Source organism: Symphalangus syndactylus, chromosome 8, assembly GCF_028878055.3.
Source record: "Symphalangus syndactylus isolate Jambi chromosome 8, NHGRI_mSymSyn1-v2.1_pri, whole genome shotgun sequence".
Lineage (NCBI taxonomy): Eukaryota > Metazoa > Chordata > Mammalia > Primates > Hylobatidae > Symphalangus > Symphalangus syndactylus.
The window spans coordinates 65,541,126-65,562,802 of record NC_072430.2 but is presented as its reverse complement, the minus strand read 5'-3'; the positions used below and the strand labels follow the sequence as shown (position 1 = coordinate 65,562,802).

Here is a 21,677-nt window from a genome sequence, read left to right as displayed (position 1 = left end):
TAAGCGCAGCTGGGATTAGGCACAGAATGAGATGGCTATGAGGTTTTCTCCAGCCATGCTTGATGTCTAGCACTTAGGAGCAATGAGAAGATAAGTTGACACAGATCCGAGGTTTCCTGGGGGAAGGAGCGAGGCTGACACAAGGTGAGAGGTGTAGTTCAGGTAATTCACCACACCCTCCAAGGTGGGCAGGTAAGGAAGGGAGGCTAGACGGTGATAGCAGCAGTTCCCAAACTTAACTGTATGTAGAATAATCTGGGGATCTTTTAAAAGTTCCAAAGCCCAAGCCACATCCCAGGTGAATTAAATCACAACCCCTAGGAGAAGGGCACGGGCACAGATGTCAATACTCTTTAAAGCCCTCCAAGTAATTCTAACATGAAGACAAGTTTGAAAAATATTGGGCATATACACTAGAACAGTGCTTCTCGAAGTGTAGTCCTCAAACTAGCAGTATCAATATCACCTGGGAACTTGCTAGAATTGCAAACTCTTGAGCTCTACTCCAGGCTTATCAAACCAGAAATTCTGGGAGCAGGGATTCAGCAATCTGCCTTAACAAGCCTTCCAGGTGATCCTGATACCTGCTAAAGTCGGACAATCACTGAATTAGGAGGAAAAGAAGGAATCCTGGTCCCGGTGATCCCTCCGAGAACAGATGTAGTGAGAAAGCTAGGAGTGGTATTTTTTGATGTCATACAGTTCCAGACTATAACTAGCTCAGCTTTGAGCCTTGAGGTCAAAGAATTAAAGCTTTGATTAGTGTGTTGGATGTTCATCCACGTATATGTTTACATATCCCAGAATTACACACAGTGGAAAAGCAGCACCGTGGAGCTGGGTGAATCCTGATCCCAACCTGTGCCTCCAGTCTAGGGGCATGCAGGGGAAATTGCAGCCTCCAGTGGAAAGAGAAGCAAGAGATGGTGTACCTGCAGGGGAAGGTAGGCTTCAACAAATGGTGATGGAAGGATACTGCAAAGAGGAAAATGTGGAAGTGTTTATTCTCTGAGGGAATGGTGGAAAGAGTAAAGAGCTTGGAGAGAGAGTCTGAGAGTGGGAGGACTCAGGAGGGAGCATAAAGCTGCGGAAGATGAGAGAATAACCCAGGAAAGATGTTTGGGTTGTAGAAGGTTGGGGGAAGGCAAGCACCATATGCCTTGGGGGCAGTGGCCGTGGATTGTCGGGATGAGAGGCCTCGGTAGAACTGACTAGCTTCCTCAACATGAGTTATTTGGTGCCACTGTGGCTGATTGTGCAGACAGTCCTGCCATCATCCCCAGGGGAGCTGAGTCACTGTGTGGTGAAAGCCACAGTCTCCGGCAAGGCTGCTTTGTGCTGGGCAGGGAAGCTGCAGAGACTGGGGAAGCCGCCTCAAGGTGAACAGGAGGTGGCAGAGCCTGGTCTGTGGTGAGCGCTTTCACACAGGCGGTTTTCCTACTTCCCTGAGCTCCGGATTGTTGCCCCCAGCAGGGAGCTGTGCCTGCCTGAAAATGGTTCCAGGGCACAATTGTTATCATAAAGCAAAGCAGGACCAGAAGAACCTTGACACTTTTTGATATTGCTTATCCTAGCTCTGACTGATAAGGGGGCAGGAGGAAAAAAGGAGGAAGGAGTAAATCAAGGAGATAAGCACAAAACAACAAGGAGATAATCACAAAAGCAGAAGAAAACATGTTGTTTTCACTGGGCTGAGTGGTTGGCTTATGATATCTGTCTGACTTATGGCCACACTGAGGATTCTGGAATGCATTCTACCCAGGTGTGAATTAGGCATCCTAATGGCCAGAAGATGTAGCTTAGTTTACAGACCCATCAAGCTGCTTGGGTTGGTCTAAGGCCAGACTGTGAAGCTGGTGAAATTTGTTTCTGACTCTGCTATTTTCAGGCCTCTTCTCCTCCCCAGAAACCCTTCTCCTTGGTTTCTCCTGCCCCTATAGACCTGCCCTCACCCTTCAGGAACACTGCAGGGGCTCAGGGCTGGGGACGGCAGAGGCTTACCCCCGCTACCTCCCTGCTGCCTGGCAGTTTGATGTGCAGACATGACAGGCCCTCTGTCTCTTAAGATATTAGCTCTCTTCCACCATCATACTCCCCGAACACTCTTGTCCCCGTTCTTGGGAATGCCAAGGTCCACAGTGATGATACTTGTGATTCTTTGTTGCTCAGGAGTGATATTCACAATATTTAACAAGTGGGCAAAGGCACTGATCGGTAGAACAGACACCAGCTGTGAACACCTCAGTAAGGCAGCAAGGCACATGCTGGCCGAATAACTGCATCCTCCTACCCACCTAGCCTTTTAGTCCTCCAATGACCTGGTCCTCCTGTGCCTCAGCTGTTCACTCCCAGGTGTATAGCCTAGGCCTGTTCCCATCCACAGCAGCCCCTTCTCAGTCATCATCTGCTGGCTTTCCAGCTTATCTCCCCAACTCCAAAACTTCTTTAAATCCAACAGTTCTTGGACACACCTGCAAGCTATGGATCATACCACCTTTTCACTATCCCTTACAAGGCCCCCAAACGCTTATTCCCTTCTTACCTAGCTCAGATTCCAGAGCTCATCATCATCATGTCCTCATCTTACTTGTCTTTCTTTTGCTCCAGGGTACTCACGTGTCAATCCCCATCCTGGCTAAACCCAACTCATCACCTACTACAGACCTGCATTTGCATAACTGCTATTTCCTACCATCCTTATAAATAAAAACCCTATCTTGATCCCATATTGCCCTCCACTGACCCATTCCCCTGCTCCCTTTCAGAGTAAATCCCTTAAAAAGAAGTATCGATCTACACTGTCTCCAATTCCTTCCCTCTCATTCTCCATTAAACTCACTCCTGTCAGGATTTCACATCCACCACTCCAATTCTGCTCTCATCAAGACCACCAGAGACATCCACTGCTAAACCTAATGTTCAGTTCTCAGTGTTTATCATATTTGACCTATGCTCCTAGTTGATCACTCCCTGCTGCTTCTTCTTTTTTTTTTTTTGAGACAAGAGTCTCGCTCTGTCGCCCAGGTTGGAGTGAAATGGCACGATCTCAGCTCACTGCAACTTCCGCCTCCTGGGTTCAAACGATTCTTCTACCTCAGCCTCCCTAGAGGCTGGGACAACAGGTGTGCACCACCATTCCTGGCTAATTTTTGTATTTTTAGTAAAGATGGGGTTTCACCCTATTGGCCAGGCCCACCTGAGGTGATCTGCCCACCTCGGCTTCCCAAAGTGTTGGGATAACAGGCGTGGGCCACCGTGCCCAGCTCACTCCCTACTTCTTGAAGTGCTTGATTCTTTTGACTTCCAGGATTCCTAACTCTCCTGGGTTTCCTTCTCTACGATTAGCCATTTCTTTGTAGAGTTTTTTCTGGTTCTTTTTCATCGTACTGATTTCAAAATACTGGAGTGCTTGAGAACTCAGTCTTTGGACCTCTTCTCTATCTATACCCCCTTATTGAGCTCATCTCCTCTCATGGCTTTTAGTACCATCTTTGTCCTCATGACTCCCAAGATTATATTTCTAGCAAAGACTCCTCACCTGGACTCCAGTCTCAAATGCCAATTGCCTATTGGACATCTCCACTGGATGGTTCATATTTAACATGTCCAAAGTGGAACTCCTGATCTTGCCTTCGATCTGTTTCTCCTGCATGTCTCCTGGCTCAGCAAATAACAATGCTATCTATCCTTCCAATTAAGCCAAAAAGCAGAGTCAATTCATGTCTTCTTTTCACTTGCAGACTCTACATTGAATCCGTAGCAAACTTTGTTGGCTCAACTTTCAATATGTATTCAGCCACTAACCACTTCTCATCACTACTTCGACTGTGGTCCAAGCTGCCAATGTTTTTGACCTGAATTACTGAGATAGCTTCTTAATAAGCCTCCTTGCTTTCATCATTGTCCCCACTCCAGTCAGCTCTCATTACTGCAGCAAAAGTGCACCTTTTCTAACATAAGATTATGTAGTTCCTCCTCTAAAGTCCTCCAAAAGTTGTCCATTTCACTCAAAATTTCAGTTCAAAAGCTAAATAGTTAAAATGGCTGACAAGGCCTGACAGCACGAGCCGTTTCTCCGCCCTATTTGTCTCCAACCTTGTGTCCCGCCTCTCTCTCCTTTGCTCATGCCGCATGATGGCCTCCTTGCTAGCCCACAAATGCACCAGGCATGCTGCAGCCTCAAGTCCTTTGTATACTTGCCATGTTCTCTGCCCGAAATGCTCCTCCTCCAGATCTCTGCTTTGCTAGTTCCCCAACTCCAAAAATTATTTTACTCCAACTGTTTTAATGTCACATTCCCAGAGGCCCCTGCATTTAATATTACTATAAACCTCCTCCTCCTTTGTTTTAGCACATTCTAGCCTCCTTTCCTTTAAAAACATTTTTTGCCAACACCTAATTATTATGTAACATATTGTATTTGTTTGTTTATCACATGTCTCCCCCAGTAGAATATAATCTGCAGGAGGATGGGACAGGAATTATTGCCTGTGTAGATCACTGCATAGTCCCCAGTACTTAGAACAATGTCTGGCACATGTACTGTGCTCAATACGTATTTTTCAAATGAAAGGATGATATAAATGAAAAGGACAGCAAGGGGGACAGCCTTGATCCATAAAATCTAGACTATCGGTATCAGAAACCACAAGCAATAGGGAGAACTATGGTAATAAAAAGGGGTCACGAAAGAGCTATATGTTGTTTGAGCAACCAATTCTGAGAGAAGGAAGGGAAAAGCTCATTTCTTTGTAGTAGTTAGAAATTATCTGGCACTTTTTCCTTCTCATCTCATGGTCTGTAAGGAAGTGGACTTCAAAACAAAATTCACATTTGATATCACTAGAGAAGCCCTACTATAATTGAATTACTTCATGACCAATGCCAGCATAGTGTTATTTTGAAAAATAAATCACAGTCTAACATTTAAAAAGTAATATAAAATTTTTGTTGAAGTCTCATAAAGTGATACCAAAGTGAAATACATTATACAATATGCAGCATAATTCCTAAAGATTCTCTTCTCACTGTCAAAAGTATTATTTTCAAAATTTAAAAAGAGAATTCCTATACAAATACATAGTGAGCATGTGTCAAAGTTTTATTTTAACTCATTAAAATGATGGGGAGGTTGGGCATGGCAGCTTATACCTGTAATCCAAGCACTTTGAGAGGCCAAGGTGGGAGGATCGCTTGAGCCCAGGAGTACAAGACCAGCTTGGACAACATGCCGAGACCCTGTCTGTACAAAAAATACAAAAATTAGTTGGGCATGGTAGCACACACATGTGGTTTCAGCTACTTGGGGGGCTGTAGTGGGAGGATCACTTGAGCCCAGGAGTTCAAGGCCGCAGTAAGCCATGATCGTGCCACTGACACTCCAGCCAGGGCAACAGCGAGACCCTGTTACAGGGAAAAAAAAAAAAGAAAAAGATGGTGAAGCTATTTCAAATGATGATAAGAGAATTTAATGTATGTATATATATAGTCAGTGAAAGCAAAAATAAATGGAGAAATATGACTTAATTAGATACAAAACTATTACAGGGCAATAAACTGCTATCTTTGGGGTTATCTTTTCTACTTTAGAAATAATTTGCATCGCTATAGAGCAAAAATTATTCTCTCTCAGTGTCTTAGCTGGGCTTCCATAACAAAATATCATAGACTGGGTTGTTTAAACAACAGAAATTTATTCTCTCAGTTCTGAAGGTTGAGAGATCCAAGATCAAGGTGCCAGCATGATCAGTTTCCATTGAGGGTTCTCTTTCTGGATTTTGGATGGCTGCCTTCTCCCTGTGTCCTCACAAGGCAGGCAGGGAAAGCAAGCTTTCTAGTGTCTCTTCTTATAAGGGCACTAATTCCATTATAAGGGCCTCACCCTCATGACCTCACATAAATTTAATTACCTCTGAAAGATTCCATCTCCAGTTACCATCACATTGAAGATGAGGGCTTCAATATACAAATTGAGGGGTTTTAGACACAGAGCATAGCAATAGGCAAAAATGGTCTAAAAAATACCTGTTAGTAAGTCAGACAATTTTACACACTTCTGAATTCAGATGACTCTTAGGCCTACTAGACAGGGTCTTCACATAACAACGAAGGTACACAATCATCTATTTTACCTTCCAGAGGTTGGAAAAATTTTCTCAACCTTACAACTCATTTCTCTATAGACCCAGTCAAGATTAAAGCTTATGGGGCCTGAAGCTTATACAATTTGGCAGGGGTGGCGGGGGGTGGGGTGGAGGCAGTTGCTCTGAAAAGAAGAAAGATATATAATAAATATGTAAACACATTATTCAGGTCTGAGGGACTTGGAGGGAGTCAGTATCAGAATTTCATGGAAAATCTACCTCCTGTACCTCTTCATAGCAATTTTCACACCACCCCCAAATCTGTCTTCTAAACATTCTATGAAAATCTTCATCTTTAATGGGCTCTTTCCTTTTTCAACTTTTTTCCAGTCCCTCTTTGTTCATGAATTTCTTCTAATATAAATCACTTTGCCCTCTCTAGGTGTCTGCTAGTTCATCTAGTTCTTGGCAACCCATTATCTTTTCAGGAGAAGGCAAACAGTCCTCCTTAGAACCTGGAGTAGGGTAAGACTGTGAATACAAATATATAATATAACATTTGCTCCATTACACTTACTCTTTAGGAGAAGTCCAAATGCCTCTTCAAAAGGTGGAGATGCCAGATAAAGCTTAATGTGGACCATCCTAAGGAATTTTTAACAGTGCTCAAGAAGTCTTAAAGGGATTATAATTTGTGGAGTAACAGACAGATACAATAGAAGGATGTTATTACTTGAGGGGCATAGAAATGGTCATACTGATTTTTAGAAAAGCTCCTGGGAATCCACATTCTATAGATTATCACTCACCTGTCACTATAACCAATTCATCACAGCAGTATTGCTGTGTGCCATCTGCTGTGATGATGAATGAAATTACTTTCACATAACAACCACCAACTATCTTTGCCACTTGCTTTCTCCTTTACAGTGATATTGGTGGCCATATGAGTGGTAGGGGTCATACAGTGTTTCCATAGCTTACAGTAGGTGTCTTGAGATCCATTCGACAATAGCATCAGACTGCCCTTGAGACAGCCTCATCATGCAATACCAACTGAGTTAGTAAACATGGCCCCTGCTCTCTGGACAATTTCTAGAAGAGACCAAAAAAAACAAAGGCAGACAAAATGATTGGTGGGATGTTGCCTTCATTCAGTAACTGCCTTTGAAATATATAACACATTGAAGCTTTTGGAGATGGGGGAAGAAGGGCTGGAATTGTCTCAGAGGATTCCTGTCTATTAACTAGTGTGATGCAAATGCCTCCTTATCTATACATTAAAGTTCCCCCAGAATGCCCCTAAGGCATTCAGCACTTGGCCCCTGAGCTGTGGTGGCTGGATATCAGCACTGTGATGGCCTCCATCCCTGCACTTGCCTGGCTTCTGCCTGCCACGGACTCCCCTGCCGAGGTCAGAGCCACATGGAAATGAGGCCTTCCTTGGTGACAGAAAACAGAGCTTGTCGACCAGCTGGGAGACAAGTGTCAAGTGTTGGGTCCAGGTGGCAGATGAAAGGCTGGCGAGGTGCTAATGTTATTCCCTCCAGAGGGTGACAAGTCAGAAGACAGCTGCCTCTGTCTTATGCTCCTGTGTTCCATGGATACCAACGCCACTGGGTCCTGGGTAAGGACAGGCACGTGCCCTCTCAGTACTGAGATTGCTAAAGCCATTTTTACTTTCCAGGAGAATCCTTTCCATGAGTAAGTAGGAAAGCATTGGAGATGTCACCTAAGTGAATTTGGGAACACATCTAGCGCTATAATGCATGCAAAGTTGTTGAGTACCTGACCTGAAGTACTTGTTAATAGAATGCAAATATTCTGGAAATAGATTTTCTTTTCCATTCCCTTCAGGGCATTCGATTTATTTGTGCTATATCCTGCTCTGAGTTAGAATACTTTATTATATACCTGGTTTAAAGATACCCTAAATGTCTACCCCGCTTCTATATAAATGAATAAGGACAAAAATTCTGTGCTAAAAGAGCCGAGGGCTCTGAAGGTCAGCAGGGTCTTAACCAAGGTACCAGAATGTAACTTAATAGAAGGTGAAGGATGTAGAATTAGGCTTCATGCCCTCTCTGAGGAGGGCAAAAGAGGAGACAAAAGAAAGCTTCTAGGTTAACCTGATGTTTATGAATGGCCCCCAGCTCAGTTGAGGTGAAGAGTGAAGCTGAGAGTCAACAATTACTGTAAGAAGCAAGAAGGAGCAGTGAACTAATTGAATCACAGAAGAGGCATAAAGGGCCAGAAAGTAGGAGATGAAGAGAAAGACTGGGCATCTAGGCTTTTGACTCTTTTAGCATCTAAACTTACATTCTAACTCCATTTCTTTCATCTTGAGCAGGAGAAACATTACTATTTATATTCAGACCTCAGTTCTCCCAGCTGCCTTTAGCTAAAATATTTCAGAGGTCCAAGGCTATACAGGTAAATAAGATAGCTGTTTGCAAACTGTCCTCCCCAGTTGCCTCTCAACTTTGGCAAAAACCCAAACCACCCCCTACCTTTGATTTGAGATATGCTGGCTCAGCACGTCAAAGTCTAACCCACTCCTGAATCCCATGTTCTGTGTGCCTCTGCAAACACTCAAACGGATGCATCTAGAAAGCCATTTTAAGGTAAACTTACAGGATCATCCACTGCTCCCCTGACCTACAACTTCTCAATAAAGAAAAGACCCAAATTTTTGCGGCTCCCAAAGCCCAAAGTGTCTTCCTTTTAGAATTGAGAATAAATGTAAACATTTAACAAAGTAGAAAACTTTAGCAAAAACTATATTTTTCTTTTTCTCCTCCATTGTAAATATTAGTCTTATTACTAATTTTCAGGTCTTTTGCTGGGAGATGCTTTAAGGAAGCTTTAAATGTCCAGTCTTAGAAGTTTCAGGATAAGGGCTTTACAGGGAAACTTACATTATAAATAGATTTGGTAGGTGTCTTAGTTCAGGATGCTATACAGAACACTATAGACTGGGTGACTTAAACAATAGAAATTTATTTCTCACAGTTTTGAAGGCTGAGATGTCTAGTATCATGGCACTGGCAGATCTAGTGTTTGGTCTGGGTTCTCTTCCTAGTTTGCAGAAGGCTGTCTTCTCATTGTACCTTCATTTGGCAGAGGAGAGATCATGACCATCTCTCTCCTATCTCTTATAAAGGCATGAATCCCATTCAGGAAGGGTCCACCCTCAAGACCTGATTATCTCGCAAAGACCTCACCTCCAAATGCCATCACACTGGGGGTTTAGGCTTCAACATATGAATTAGTGGGGGAATGAAAACACCCAATGCATAGCAGTTGCTAGGGTAGTGGTCATGCAGTATCACAAGGCAAGCACTAGATTTGGAAGTGGTCTCTGTTCTACAAAAGTCACTAATTCATTGAGTCACCTTGAACTCTTTGGGCCAGTATTCTATATGCAACATAAGAATATATTTTATGATGTTGCTTTGAGGGTTAAATAAGATAATGTATATGAAAATGCTTTTAAAAATATAAAAAGTCACACGAAGTTTTATTGTTAATTTTTAATATACCACTTGCCTCATTAGTGTCCTCTCCCCTCACCACAACTCCAGCAAGCGCCAGTATGCCATTTACCACTGGTTTTGCATAACCTAACCAAAATCTATTAAGTCTAATGTACTTCTCCTTCCCCTACTCCATTCTCCTCTACACACCCTTAAACAAATGTGCCTGGAAAAAAAATCGTAAGGCAAATTTATAGGATTCTCTATTCCTGCTCCTTACAATAAAAAAAACCTTAATGCTAACCTATCACTAAAAGTTTGTTTTTATAAACAATAAAATATTTTCAATATTATGATTTTAAGTGACTTCATCTTTTTTTTTTTTTTTTGAGACAGAGTTTTCCTCTGTTGCCCAGGCTGGAGTGCAGTGGCACGATCTCGGCTCATTGTAACCTCTGCCTCCCGGGTTCAAGCGATTCTCCTGCCTCAGCCTCCAAAGTAGCTGGGATTACAGGTACCTGCCACCACACCTGGCTGATTTTTGTAGTTTTTAGCAGAGACAGGGCTTCACCATGTTGGCCAGGCTGGTCTTGAACTCCTGACCTCAGGTGATCCACCTGCCTTGGCCTCCCAAAATGCTGGGATTATAGGCATAATCCACCGCACCTGGCCTGAGCTCATCTTAACGTTGATGAAATAAAAATAAATTGGAAAATCAGTTATGAAAGAAACATACTTCATTTAATATTGTTTCCCATACCTAGATATAGGGAGAAAAAAAGTTGGGATGAGAATAAAAGCTAAAGTTTATCAAACACTTATTATGAGCAAAGCACTCTGTTAATTATTGCCAGATACAAAATTAAAAGTGTAACTCGTCCAGGGGTGGTGGCTCATGCCTGTAATCCCAGCACTTTGGGAGGCTGAGGCAGGCGGATCACCTGAGGTCAGGATTTGGAGACCAGTCTTGCCAACATGGTGAAACCTGTCTCTATTAAAAATACAAAAATATTAGCCAGGTGTGGTGTCTCATGCCTGTAGTCTCAGCTACTTGGGAGGCTGAGGCAGCAGAATCTCTTGAACCCAGGACGCAGAGGCTGCAGTGAGCTGAGATTGCGCCACTGCACACTAGCCTGGGTGAGAGGGTGAGACTCCTTTTCAAAAAAAAAAAAAAAAAAAAAGTATGACTCATTCAAATATAAAGGGAGCACAAGTCAAAGGTTTTTTAACTTGTTAATGAGGGAACCAGCAGGCAGTTGAAATAGGAAAAACTGAAGTATTTATAGAGGCTGAAAAAGAAGAATGTTTGAATAAGATTCGATACAAAATTGGTTCATGTCCAGAGGGCAATAATAGTGTAACCTTGTAGTGATATTTCCAACCAAGATATTTTTATCCCTCTGCATTGCTCTTTGATGAGAATTATTTGCATTGCTCCTATGAGTTAACTTTTATACTTAGAGTTGTAAAATATCCTCGTCAGTAGTAAATAGGAAGTCAAACAAAAGTACCCACCTGGAGAATCAGATAATCACCCCCTCAGGTCTACACACAAGCCCCACTGACACTGAAAAGACTTGCTAATTTCCAAGTTTTGGATAATTGTTAACAGTACCTTATGCATATTGTATGGCAGAATTTAATATTCATTATTTTGTGAGATCTACACAATTCTGAAAAGTGTTTATTAATGCCTGCAATCCCAGCACTTTGGGAGGCTGAGGTGGGCAGATCACCTGAGGTCAGGAGTTTGAGACTAGCCTGGCCAGCATGGTGAAACCCCATCTCTATTAAAAATCCAAAAATTAGCCAGGCGTGGCGGCGTGCACCTGTAATCACAGCTACTCAGGAGGCTGAGGCAGGTGAATCGCTTGACCCAGGAGGCAAAGGTTGCAATGAGCTGAGATTGCACCACTGCTCTCCAGCCTGGGCAACAGAGCAAGACTCTGTTTCAAAAAAAAAACAAAAACAGGGTTATTAATCCCATTTACACAGATAAACTGAAAATCAAGGAGATCAAGAAATGTGTCCAAATCCGACATAACAAATGATTACCCAGATCTGTTTACTTAGGAAGTCCTCGTTCCACTTGCTACAAATTATATATTGACAAAAATAAAAATGTTTTGAATTTTTTATTGAGATACAGCATTCATATGTTAAAGTGCAATACTCCCTAATAAACTCCCGTTTATATATACATCTATCGTATGTCTCTCTAGAGAACTCTAGCTAATGCAGATTCCATCTCTACAAAAAATATAAAAAATTAGCCAGCTTAGTATTGTACATCTTTAGTCCCAGGTACTCAGGAGGCTAAGGTGAAAGGATTGGTTGAGCCTGGGAGATCGAGGCTGCAGTGAGCTGTGATCGTGCTACCGCTGCACTGCAGCCTGGACAACAGAGTGAGACCCTGTCTCAAAAAAAATAAAAATGCAAGACACTCAACAATAAGCGACCCCGTAGTATGTACACCCCATGGATGAATCTCCATTACAGTGTGCTAAGTCAAATAACTCAAGCCCGTAAGGCTACCTATTGTAATCATTCCATGTATTTGACATTCTGGAAAAAGCAAAACTATACAGATTGTGAACCCGAAATATCTGAGACAGGTCTCAGTCAATTTAGGAAGTTTATTTTGCCTAAGTTAAGAACACACCTGTGACACAGCCTGAGGCGGCCCTGATGACATGTGCCCACGGTGGTCGGGGCATAGCTTGGCTTTATACATTTTAGGGAGACATGAGACATCAATCAACACATTTAAGATGAACATTGGTTCAGTCTGGAAAGGTGGGGCAACTCAAAGCAGGGAGGGGGCTTCCAGGTCATAGGTAGCTAAGAGACAAACAGTTGCATTCTCTTGAGTTTCTGATTAGCCTTTCCAAAATGAGCAGAGGGATGACTTTGAGTTCTGTCTGTCCTTTGTCCTCAAGGAAATTCCTTGTGAGGGAGGTATGTACCTTTTTTATCTTAGTAGCTATCTTTTTTGGGAATAGAATGTGAGGTAGGTTTGCCCTACACAGTTCCCAGCTTGACTTTTCTCTTTGGCTTAGTGATTTTGGGTTCCCAAGATTTATTTTCCTTTCACAGGATAAAAACAGATCAATGGTTGTCAGACGCCAGGGGTTGGAGGAGTTAACTGCAAAGGAGTATGAGAGAATTTTAGGGGTGATGCAGCTGTTCTGTATCTTGATCGTGGTGGTGGTTACATGATTGTGTGTGTTTGTCAAACTCACATAACTACTTTAAAAAGGGTAAATTTTGCTATATGCAAATTATGCTTTAATTTTTTTAATGGAAAAAGAGCAAGATGTACCACAACATTTTTAATTTTTTAAACAGCTTTATTTTTAGTCATTCAATATAAATATGGAGTCCTGGAATATATGCAGAACCATGTCTAACTTCATGTTATTACAACTCTAGGGGTAGATCTCCAACAGTCTTGCAACTTCAGCGAGTTGTAGGACGCTCCTGGGGAATTGATCTTTGATTAACTGTCTTGCAATAAGCATTAGAAACGTGTTATAGTTTTGCATCAATTACTTGCATCTGGCAACCAGGGTACTGTGAAGGACTCCAGAAGGTATAAGAGTACTTGTAAGAATGGGCAGAGGTTGAGTTTCTCTTGTCTGGTGAAATCACTGTTCCACCTGGGTAGCTCCATCAGTAGCTAGATGTCATCGTAGGAGCTGGGAATATGGAAGCCTGTACCTCGGTCTGGGAGCATGACACTTTGTCTTCTCCTTTACTCCCAGAACTTTCTTCTTCCCTTATTTTATCATTAAGAAGCTTTATGTTCCTGTACGGTGTCTGTTGCATCTTTCTGTCAATCATGTCCCCCGTGACATCTATAAAATGTTCCACACAAAATCTACCTCCAACAGAGAATCCAAAGCAGCTCCTTGAGCGCATTTGTCTTCCTCCCTCTTTATTGGGCACAGTCTTGGTTCTCTACTCTGGATGCAGTCCCCACAGTTGCCCAGTTCCCAGTTTACTGAGAGACTTCTCTCCTCTGTTAGTACCTCACTTCTGTTCTCCCTCTTCCACTGGTGCCCCAATCTCAAACTCTCTGCATCTTAAATTTTGCTTCTCAGCCTTGTGCCTGGATTGTCACTCATTCTGTTGCCTCCGAATATTTCCTGAGGTAGAGTGTAAGGTGGTTTTGGACTCAGTGAGTGGATAAAGAGAGAATGTACTTCCGTCAATCTGCCCACAGGTCACGCAACCAGGAGAGTAGCCAGACCTTTCAGAGCCCTGTAAATGACTGCCTTTTAGCATATCTGCTATGCTTATATGCCAGAAGACAACCCCCTCCTTTCTTTTATATCGGTTAGTTATGTTAGATAAGCAAATCCCTGAAGCTTCTCCTACCTTACAATCAATATTCTGAGCCCTAAAGCTAGGTTCAGTCCCTCATGTATAATGCTACAACAATGTACTACCTTTCACCACAGCAAATCTAGATTAATTGGAGCCTTCATGTATCTGGTAATTTTTTTCCAAGAGCAGAAGTCACAATCATATCATAAGGAATGACCACAAATGCATAATATGAAACCCAAGATCAATAAAATACTATGATTGGTCAGTTTAGCAAGTAAGAAGATGGGTAGTTACTTATACATAGGCCCATAACTGGCAGGCAAAGAAAACTCCAAACATACAAATGGAGGAAAATGCAAGAGAATAGGAGGGAAAAACAAGGATAGCACCACAGGAGACCCCTACATTTTAAGTAATGGTTCCCAAATGTTACTCTGTGAATCAGCTGCAACAGGCCCCTCTCCAGACTGACTGAGTCAGAATCTATGGCAGGGGGCCCAGGAATCTAGACTTTAAAATTTCTCCCCAGGTGATTCTGAATATTTGACCAGGTTTGGGAACCCTATGTTTAGAGACTCCACCAAAAAAAAAAAAAAAAAAAAAAAAGCCTGGCACTGTTTGTTCTATATGAATTCATATAATCCTCGCCGTAATCCTCTAAGGTAGATACTATTTTTCTCTCCATTTTACAGACAAGAATCCCAGAGCATAGAAAAGTCACACAGCTAATTAAGTGTTGGAGCCTGGATTTCAACCCGGGTAATCTGGCTTTGAAGTCCACAATAATATTTCAACAGAACCATTAAAAGGAAAGAAAACAAGCAAGCGAAACATTAAGGCACATGAAAAGAGAAGAGTAGGATGAGAGGCAGATGAGAAAAATCACTTTGTAGGAAATAGGAAATTATTGTGAAATAATAGACACAACTTCCAGCATATAGAGGTAGGTATAGATACAAGGAAATGCTTTTCTTTGGGGCCATACAATGACAACTGTGATCTTAATGACAGTTCCGGGCAATGCAGACTCCAAGAAAGAAGAATAAATTGTGTCCAATAGACTATGCATGAAAATTATATTATTAATATATTTAAGAAAGATGTTTAATATAAGTTAACTGTTTACAGACAGCTACCCAGAAAAATCCCATCAAGGAAAACAGGCTGGTCTCTGAACATTCTGTCTAATGAAGTTTCTAAGTCACTGTATGTTATTTTCCTATTGTCAAGAGGGCCTCCTTTTTAGCTCTCCTAGATGGTTACCATGATGTCATGCTTATTTGCCCTCTCCTGACCCTAAACCATAATAAAATTGAGATCCTTCAAAAATCCTCCTATTCAGAGCCAGAACACTAAAAGCTTATTCAGATATGAGACTATTGTCCTGATAATATCTAGTCTAGACATAGGGATTCATGCAAGAAGGTACAATTAGAATCTTTTAGTCTGGCGTTGATGTCTTGAAATACATTTTCTAAAAATTCAATTTTAATATATATTATTTTGTAGAGAGAACAAGGAAACATCTTCCCCAGGTCTTCACCAGAACAGTTCATTTGTTTCTTCCTTCTACATCCTGTAGAGCTGTCCAAGTTGTGCCTAGCAATAACGAAACCTATGACTGGCAGGCAGAATTTCTTTTGCAGCAGCCACAGGGCTCTGCACACACAAATGGAAGTGCTCAGAAGCTGGGACACCCACTGTCCCAGTGCCAGAGTAGCTTTTCCTGAGGTCCCACCCCAATGGTCACAGACCTACTCAGGGCTCAAAATTTATTTAACAAGATGGTTGGTTGGCCTATGTTACCACAAATGGCCTGTGTGTGACCCTTTTTCAGAGTACAGTTATTTGCCAGAATTTTTTGTTGTTGTTGTTGAGACAGAGTCTCACTCTGTTGCCCAGGCTGGAGTGCAGTGGCACAATCTCGGCTCACTGCAGCCTCCGCCTGCTGGATTCAAGTGATTCTTGTGCCTCGGCCTCGCCAGTAGCTGGGATTACAGGCACACACCACCACACCCAGCTAATTTTTGTATTTTTAGTAGAGATAGGGTTTTGCCATGTTGTCTAGGCTGGTCTCAAACTCCTGACCCCAAGTGATCTGCCCGCCTCGGTTTCCAGAAGTGCTGGGATTACAGGCTCGAGCCACCACGCCTGGCCTATTTGCCAGAATTGAAGGAAAATTTTCTTCTCCCTCTGGAGAACTCTGCTGTTAATCTTGTTGCCACTAAGGTAGCAGGCTGAGATGTTGCAGCAAAAGACTGCAGAAGAGACTAACAACCCAATTAAGTTATAATTAGCTGAACTATTTCAGGTGTTTTTAATCAATGCTCTCCTTTCCGTAAATCATAGGAAAGGTCTTCAGGGGAGAGGCAAGAAATGATGCTTCTATATTAATGCAAATATACACTTGTTGAAGGGCTGGATGAAGGCACAAACATCTACTTGGTTGTCTTACTCTTGGAATTAATGCTGACCTCCTCTTTCTTGCTCTTCTCTCCCTGTTACCTCCTCACAGACATACCCAGACACCTGACTGCCTCAAATAGAACAATGAGAACACATGGACACAGGGATGGGAACATCACACACTGGGGCCCCTCGGGGAGTCGGGGGCGAGGGGAGGGAGAGCATTAGGACAAATACCTGATGCACGTGGGGCTTAAAACCTGGGGTGACAGGTTGATGGGTGCAGCAAACCACGTGGCATATGTATACCTATGTAACCTGCACGATCTGCACATGCATCCCAGAACTTAAAGTTAAAAAAAAAAAAAGTCAAACATTTTGAGTGTGTCCACTCTGCTCCTGCCCTCAACCCTACTTTCTTTCATTGCCTATCCCACACTGTCATGAGGCAGTCTTTCCAACATGCAAACCCGGTCACATCAGTCCTCTTGATTAACAGTTTTAATGCTTCCTCATGTTTCCATTTTGATTGAATTACCATGGAAGATACTTCCTCGATTAACCCCAGCCCACCTCTTCAGTCCACCCCACGCACACACCCTGGCCTTTTGGTCCCACTATGCCAAGCTATTCATGGCTCACAGAATAAGCCATGCTCTGCCCCAACTCATGCTTCCAAGCAGCCAGTGGCCTCAGCCTGCAAGGCCTCCTTTCTCCTCCCTAGCCCTTGGTCACCACCTTGGTTTCCACCGTGGCTCTAAAGACTCTCCTGGTGACTCAGGCAAAGGAAATGTATCTCCTTTCTGTGCATCTCCTGGCCGTGTGTTCTCTTCTCAGTTCGCTCTGCTCCTTCCTACCTTGTTCACGTGGCTGTCCCAGATACTCAGCCGTTTGATTGAAGACATTCAATTTGTTGAGGCAGAAACATGGAGCAGTTTTATCTTGCAAATGGCTGCTACCAGCTGTGCGTTCCTGTCACTGGCTCTCCTTTCCCTCTAGGGACCCAGTCCCCTTAACATTTGATTCTATGTCATAAGTCATCACTTGTGTTTATTAAAACAATCTGGTCTGGTTTCCCATGTCATATTTGGTTCAAACTCTCTCTCCCCGGGGTAGGCTGGACTAGGCTGGGTAGGGGGCAGATCTTATGTCTGAGACTATCCCCTTCTTAATCATGATGTCACAGTGGAGAGGAAGAGGAGGAGGAGTTTCTCTAAGTCATTGTTTTCTTCATTGGCTTCAGTGGTGCTGAAGTTGCTGGTGACTCTGCTGTTGTTGACAGCCCTGTGTGTGTGTGTGGGTGGAGACGAGTGTTGTATAAAGAGTTAGTATGGTCGATGGAAGCCCCAAAACCTCCACGGAAGAGGACTCAGTTCCAAGAAGGTCTCCTGAGCCTTGGTGGTTCCTTCCCAGGAGAACCTACCATAGTTTCTGGCTGACTCCCAGCTGGAGGCGCCACACCATGGCCCTCGGTATCCGTTCCTCTTTACCTCCTGCCACAATTTCCTTTTTTGAGACAGAGTCTCGCACTGTCACCCAGGCCATAGTGCAATGGCACAATCTTGGCTCACTGCAACCTCCACCTCTCAGGTTCAAGTGATTCTCCTGCCTCAGCCTCCCGAGTAGCTGGGATTACAGGCACACGCCACCAAGCCCGGCTAATTTTTTTTGTATTTTTAGTAGGGATGGGGTTTCACCATGTTGGGCAGGCTGGTCTCAAACTCTTGACATCATGATCCTTCCGCCTCGGCCTCCCAAAGTGCTGGGATTACAGGCGTGAGCCACCACACCCAGCCCTCCTGCCACAATTTTTATTGAAACAACTTGGTACTCTTGCTTTGATTTAAAGTAGATAAAAGACACCGAATTTATTGTGAATTTTTTTTTTCTCTTGGCTGTCTTAAAAATCTGTTTCTCTATGGGCTAAATTAGTGTATCATATGGGCCAAATCGCTTTTTAAAAATAGGTAATTTTCAATCATAAATACAGGCTGGTATAGTGGCTCATGCCAGCACTTTGGGAGACCGAGGCAGGTGGATTGCTTGAGCCCAGGAGTTTGAGACCACCTGAACAACATGGCGAAGCCCTATATCTACAAAAAAATACCAAAATTAGTCGGGCTTGGTGGTGCGCATCTGTGTGGTCCCAGCTACTCAGGAGGCTGAGGTGGGAGGATTGACTGAGCCCAGGAGGTCAAGGCTGCAGTGAGCTGAGATCGTGCCACTGCACTCCAACCTGGGTGACAGTGAGACCTGTCTCAATAAATAAATAAATATCCATGGATCTTTAAACTATATTTAGATCTTAGAGACAATCTTGCCCAGCATTTCTCAAAGTAGGCTCTGAAGAACTACGAGAGATTCTGTGAAGGCAGTACTCAGTGGCCAAATACGTTTGGGAAACGCCACATTCTTATTCTGTAGAACTCCCTCTCGGAGAGTCATCCCAGATATCAGAATATCAAAAGCCCCGAGAAGTCCCATGGTAAATAAACCTGGTCAGTGTTCTTGAACCTAAGATTTTGCAAAATGATTTGAGCTCTGAATTCCCCATCTGCACTTTTTACCCTGTGTGCCACCTATTGATCCAGTTTGGGTCGTGCTGGCCTGAGTGATGAAGCAGTGGTACATGCTGGAAATAATATTAAGAAATGGTAGTTACAGGGCTGGATCCATCCTCTTTGTGCTCTGTAGTCCCCTGGGCGCAGAGCTTTGTCTCGACATCACTGCTCTAGCATCTATAAACCATGGGACACTCTAGTTCATTGCAGCTTCCACCTTTGACAAGATAGGTATTACAAAATGACCTTGTGATTCAGCTGCCAAAAATTAACAGTAAAGCACCAGTAACTCTGTGTAAATCCTACTCTATTCAGTTTTTAAAATGTATAAACCATTTGTCAAAAGGCAGAAAGGTAGATACTGGAAAAGGAAAAACAGATTAATTGTAAACTACTTGACTCAGATATAATCATGAAAAATCAAGGAGGTGAGTTATCAACCATTTTAGTTTTTGTATATATTTGGAGTAATATAGAATATTTTTTACATACAATTTTTTTCACACACAAGTGCTCTTCATACATATTACTAAAGACAGATAATACCCAGGCTATGAAAACCATAGAAACCTGGATTAATCAATTTTTGTTATGTAGTTTTATCAGGCTGTTACAAATCAATTTTAAAAAGGCAGGAAAGCAGCTAAATTTGTTGTTAATTCTCTGAAGTTGTTGGATAGAAGTAAAAATTCAACTTCAACCCCATGTTAAATTTGAGCATTTGGAATCTTAATTCTAAAATTTAGAACTATAAAAAGAAGAACATTCTAAAAAAATGTCTCTGAGACCTGTTTTTTGCTTTGTTTTCTACCTAACTTAATTCTGCCACCCAGTTGAATATTTCAGGTTTCCTTGGTGGAACGCAGGCTGAGTGCTGAAGGGCTCTAGCCACCTGAGAATGGCATCTGCCTTCCCGTCACCATGCCAACACCCCTGGCTACAAAAAAGGGATTTCCCTTTTTTCCAGTCTTCCCTCCCATGTGGGACAGGTGCATGCACCCCTACTCCAGGAAGGGCACCATTGCTAATTACAATTGCTTCCTTCCCTCCACTTTTGTGTGAGAGAAGAAAGCTTGAGATGCAATCCTTTGTCTTTTCAAACATGATTCTTTTGTTTTTGTTTTGTTTTCTCGCTATTCTTACTGACGTCTTTGTGTGGTGCAGCGGCTGGGATCCCACTGCATCTACATGGCAACCAGGAAATCAGTCATTCAGAGTTTCCATGGTAACCAGAGGGGGGAGGGGTGGAGAAATCCATTTTATCACGGTATGCTGTGTCCCTTCCTGGAAGCCTACAGAATTTTTAGACAGGTCATTATGAAATCAACAACAACAACAAACGCTCATTGGCATCAAGACAGGCCTGTGAACTGGCATCTCCAGGCAGGCTGCAGACTGGGAGGGTGGGAGTGAGCATGCAGCCGACCCCACCATGAGGCACAGGGCGTCGCCTTCTCCCCTCAGCACAGAGGAGAGGTGATGAATGCCACTTGGTCTCTGCAGCGTCTGTAGAGGGAAGTCTGTAAGCGGGAGTGCCAACCCCAATTGGCAGATTCTCTGACACTTCAAATCTGCAAAGGAAAAGCAGGTAACCGACGTTGTGTAAGAAGTAAGCCTCTTGGTTTGGGTGGGGGCACAGCTCTACTTTTATGGTAAGAGGAGCCCTGACTGCGGAAGTGGGCTGAGGGGTGCTGTCCCAAGAAAAGCGGAAGTATCTGTTGAGTCTTGTTTCCTGTCACATCCTGGAGCTGAAGATAGTCACATTTCAAATTTAAAAAAAGAAAGTCATGTGAAGTTAACCAGTGAGATTATCTTTTACAGGCAGGATAATTAGAATCCTCAATGGTGTAGAATCTTCCACCTATAGGCGGGTTGAGTTTTATCACAGACAAGAGGGGCCCTAGACCCTCAGAAGGCCTTAGCTCCTGATTTATTTAGTCTGACCTTTGCAGAGTCAAATTACCAAGAGTTGATCGCGCTTCCAACTAAAATTGAGAATGTGCTCCTTGATTTTAAATGTCTTCTAATGGCGATATTCTAATAGGCCAGGACATACGGATGTTACTCTAGGAATACAGGTCCTTTTTTTTTTTTTTTTTTGTAAAATGAAAAATTACCGCTCATCTTCCTTTTTAACAGTAGAAGATTACGCTTTTCCTCTTTTGAAGTTGAGATGAACAAATTCTTGATTTCCTCCCCTCTTCACTCCACACTGCCCCCTCCATTCTCTTGAGTCCATCGTAGTAAATAGCTCCACCAGTCACCATTCACTTTGGAGTCTTCCTCACCCTTACTCTCCTTCCCTCACATCCAAGTCAGCAGCAAATTCTTATAGCCCTAGTTTCAAAATAGAGCCTGAATCCAATCTCTCCCCATCGCCTTTACTATTCATCATCCTAAGCCAAGCCAACACCATCTTTCTAAATTCCAAAAGGCCCTCCTCACTGTTCCAGTTTCTATTTTGGCTACCATCATTCTGGTCTCACAATGCAAGTCAGATCATATCATGCCCTTGTTCAGACCATTTCCCACCCCATGGCTGTACATCACACTCAGAATACAACCGTGACCAACAAAACTCTATGAAGTATAGCCCCCGACTACTGCCCCATCCTTATACCCTATGTGTGCATTCTGCTCTGTCCATGCTGACCCCTCCTTGATGCTTCTGAGCACACCCAACTTCCGCAGTCTCGGGAGAGTATTGTGCACTTGTTGAAATACTCTTCCCTAAATGTTAGGCCTCCTCTCACTTCCTTCAGGTCCCTGTCTAAATGTCTTCTCCTGCAGGAGGACATTTGTATCAGCCTGGGTATATT

At 43.0% G+C, this 21,677-nt stretch overlaps 1 protein-coding gene and 1 long non-coding RNA gene across 5 annotated transcripts in view; one reads left to right on the top strand and one right to left on the bottom strand.

Moving 5' to 3' along the window:
• The window catches only part of LOC129487901 (uncharacterized), a 28,770-nt gene extending 11,330 nt beyond the window's left edge, over window positions 1-17,440 (bottom strand). The window contains exons 1-2 of the long non-coding RNA XR_008659515.2: window positions 17,155-17,440; window positions 5,152-5,242 (exon numbers count right to left, since the gene is read on the bottom strand). This is a non-coding gene — a long non-coding RNA (uncharacterized lncRNA). The remainder of the gene's footprint in view (window positions 1-5,151; window positions 5,243-17,154) is intronic.
• GNG2 (G protein subunit gamma 2) overlaps window positions 1-21,677 on the top strand; it is a 156,511-nt gene that overhangs the window by 11,154 nt on the left and 123,680 nt on the right. The window contains exon 1 of one of the 4 annotated variants that reach the window (XM_055289371.2): window positions 20,214-20,446. The exons of 2 other annotated variants lie outside the window; for them this stretch is intronic. The gene's annotated coding sequence lies outside the window, so the exon portion shown is untranslated. Of the gene's footprint in view, window positions 1-20,213; window positions 20,447-21,677 lie in introns of those variants that run through there. One more of the 4 variants, XM_055289367.2, reaches the window with a different exon arrangement.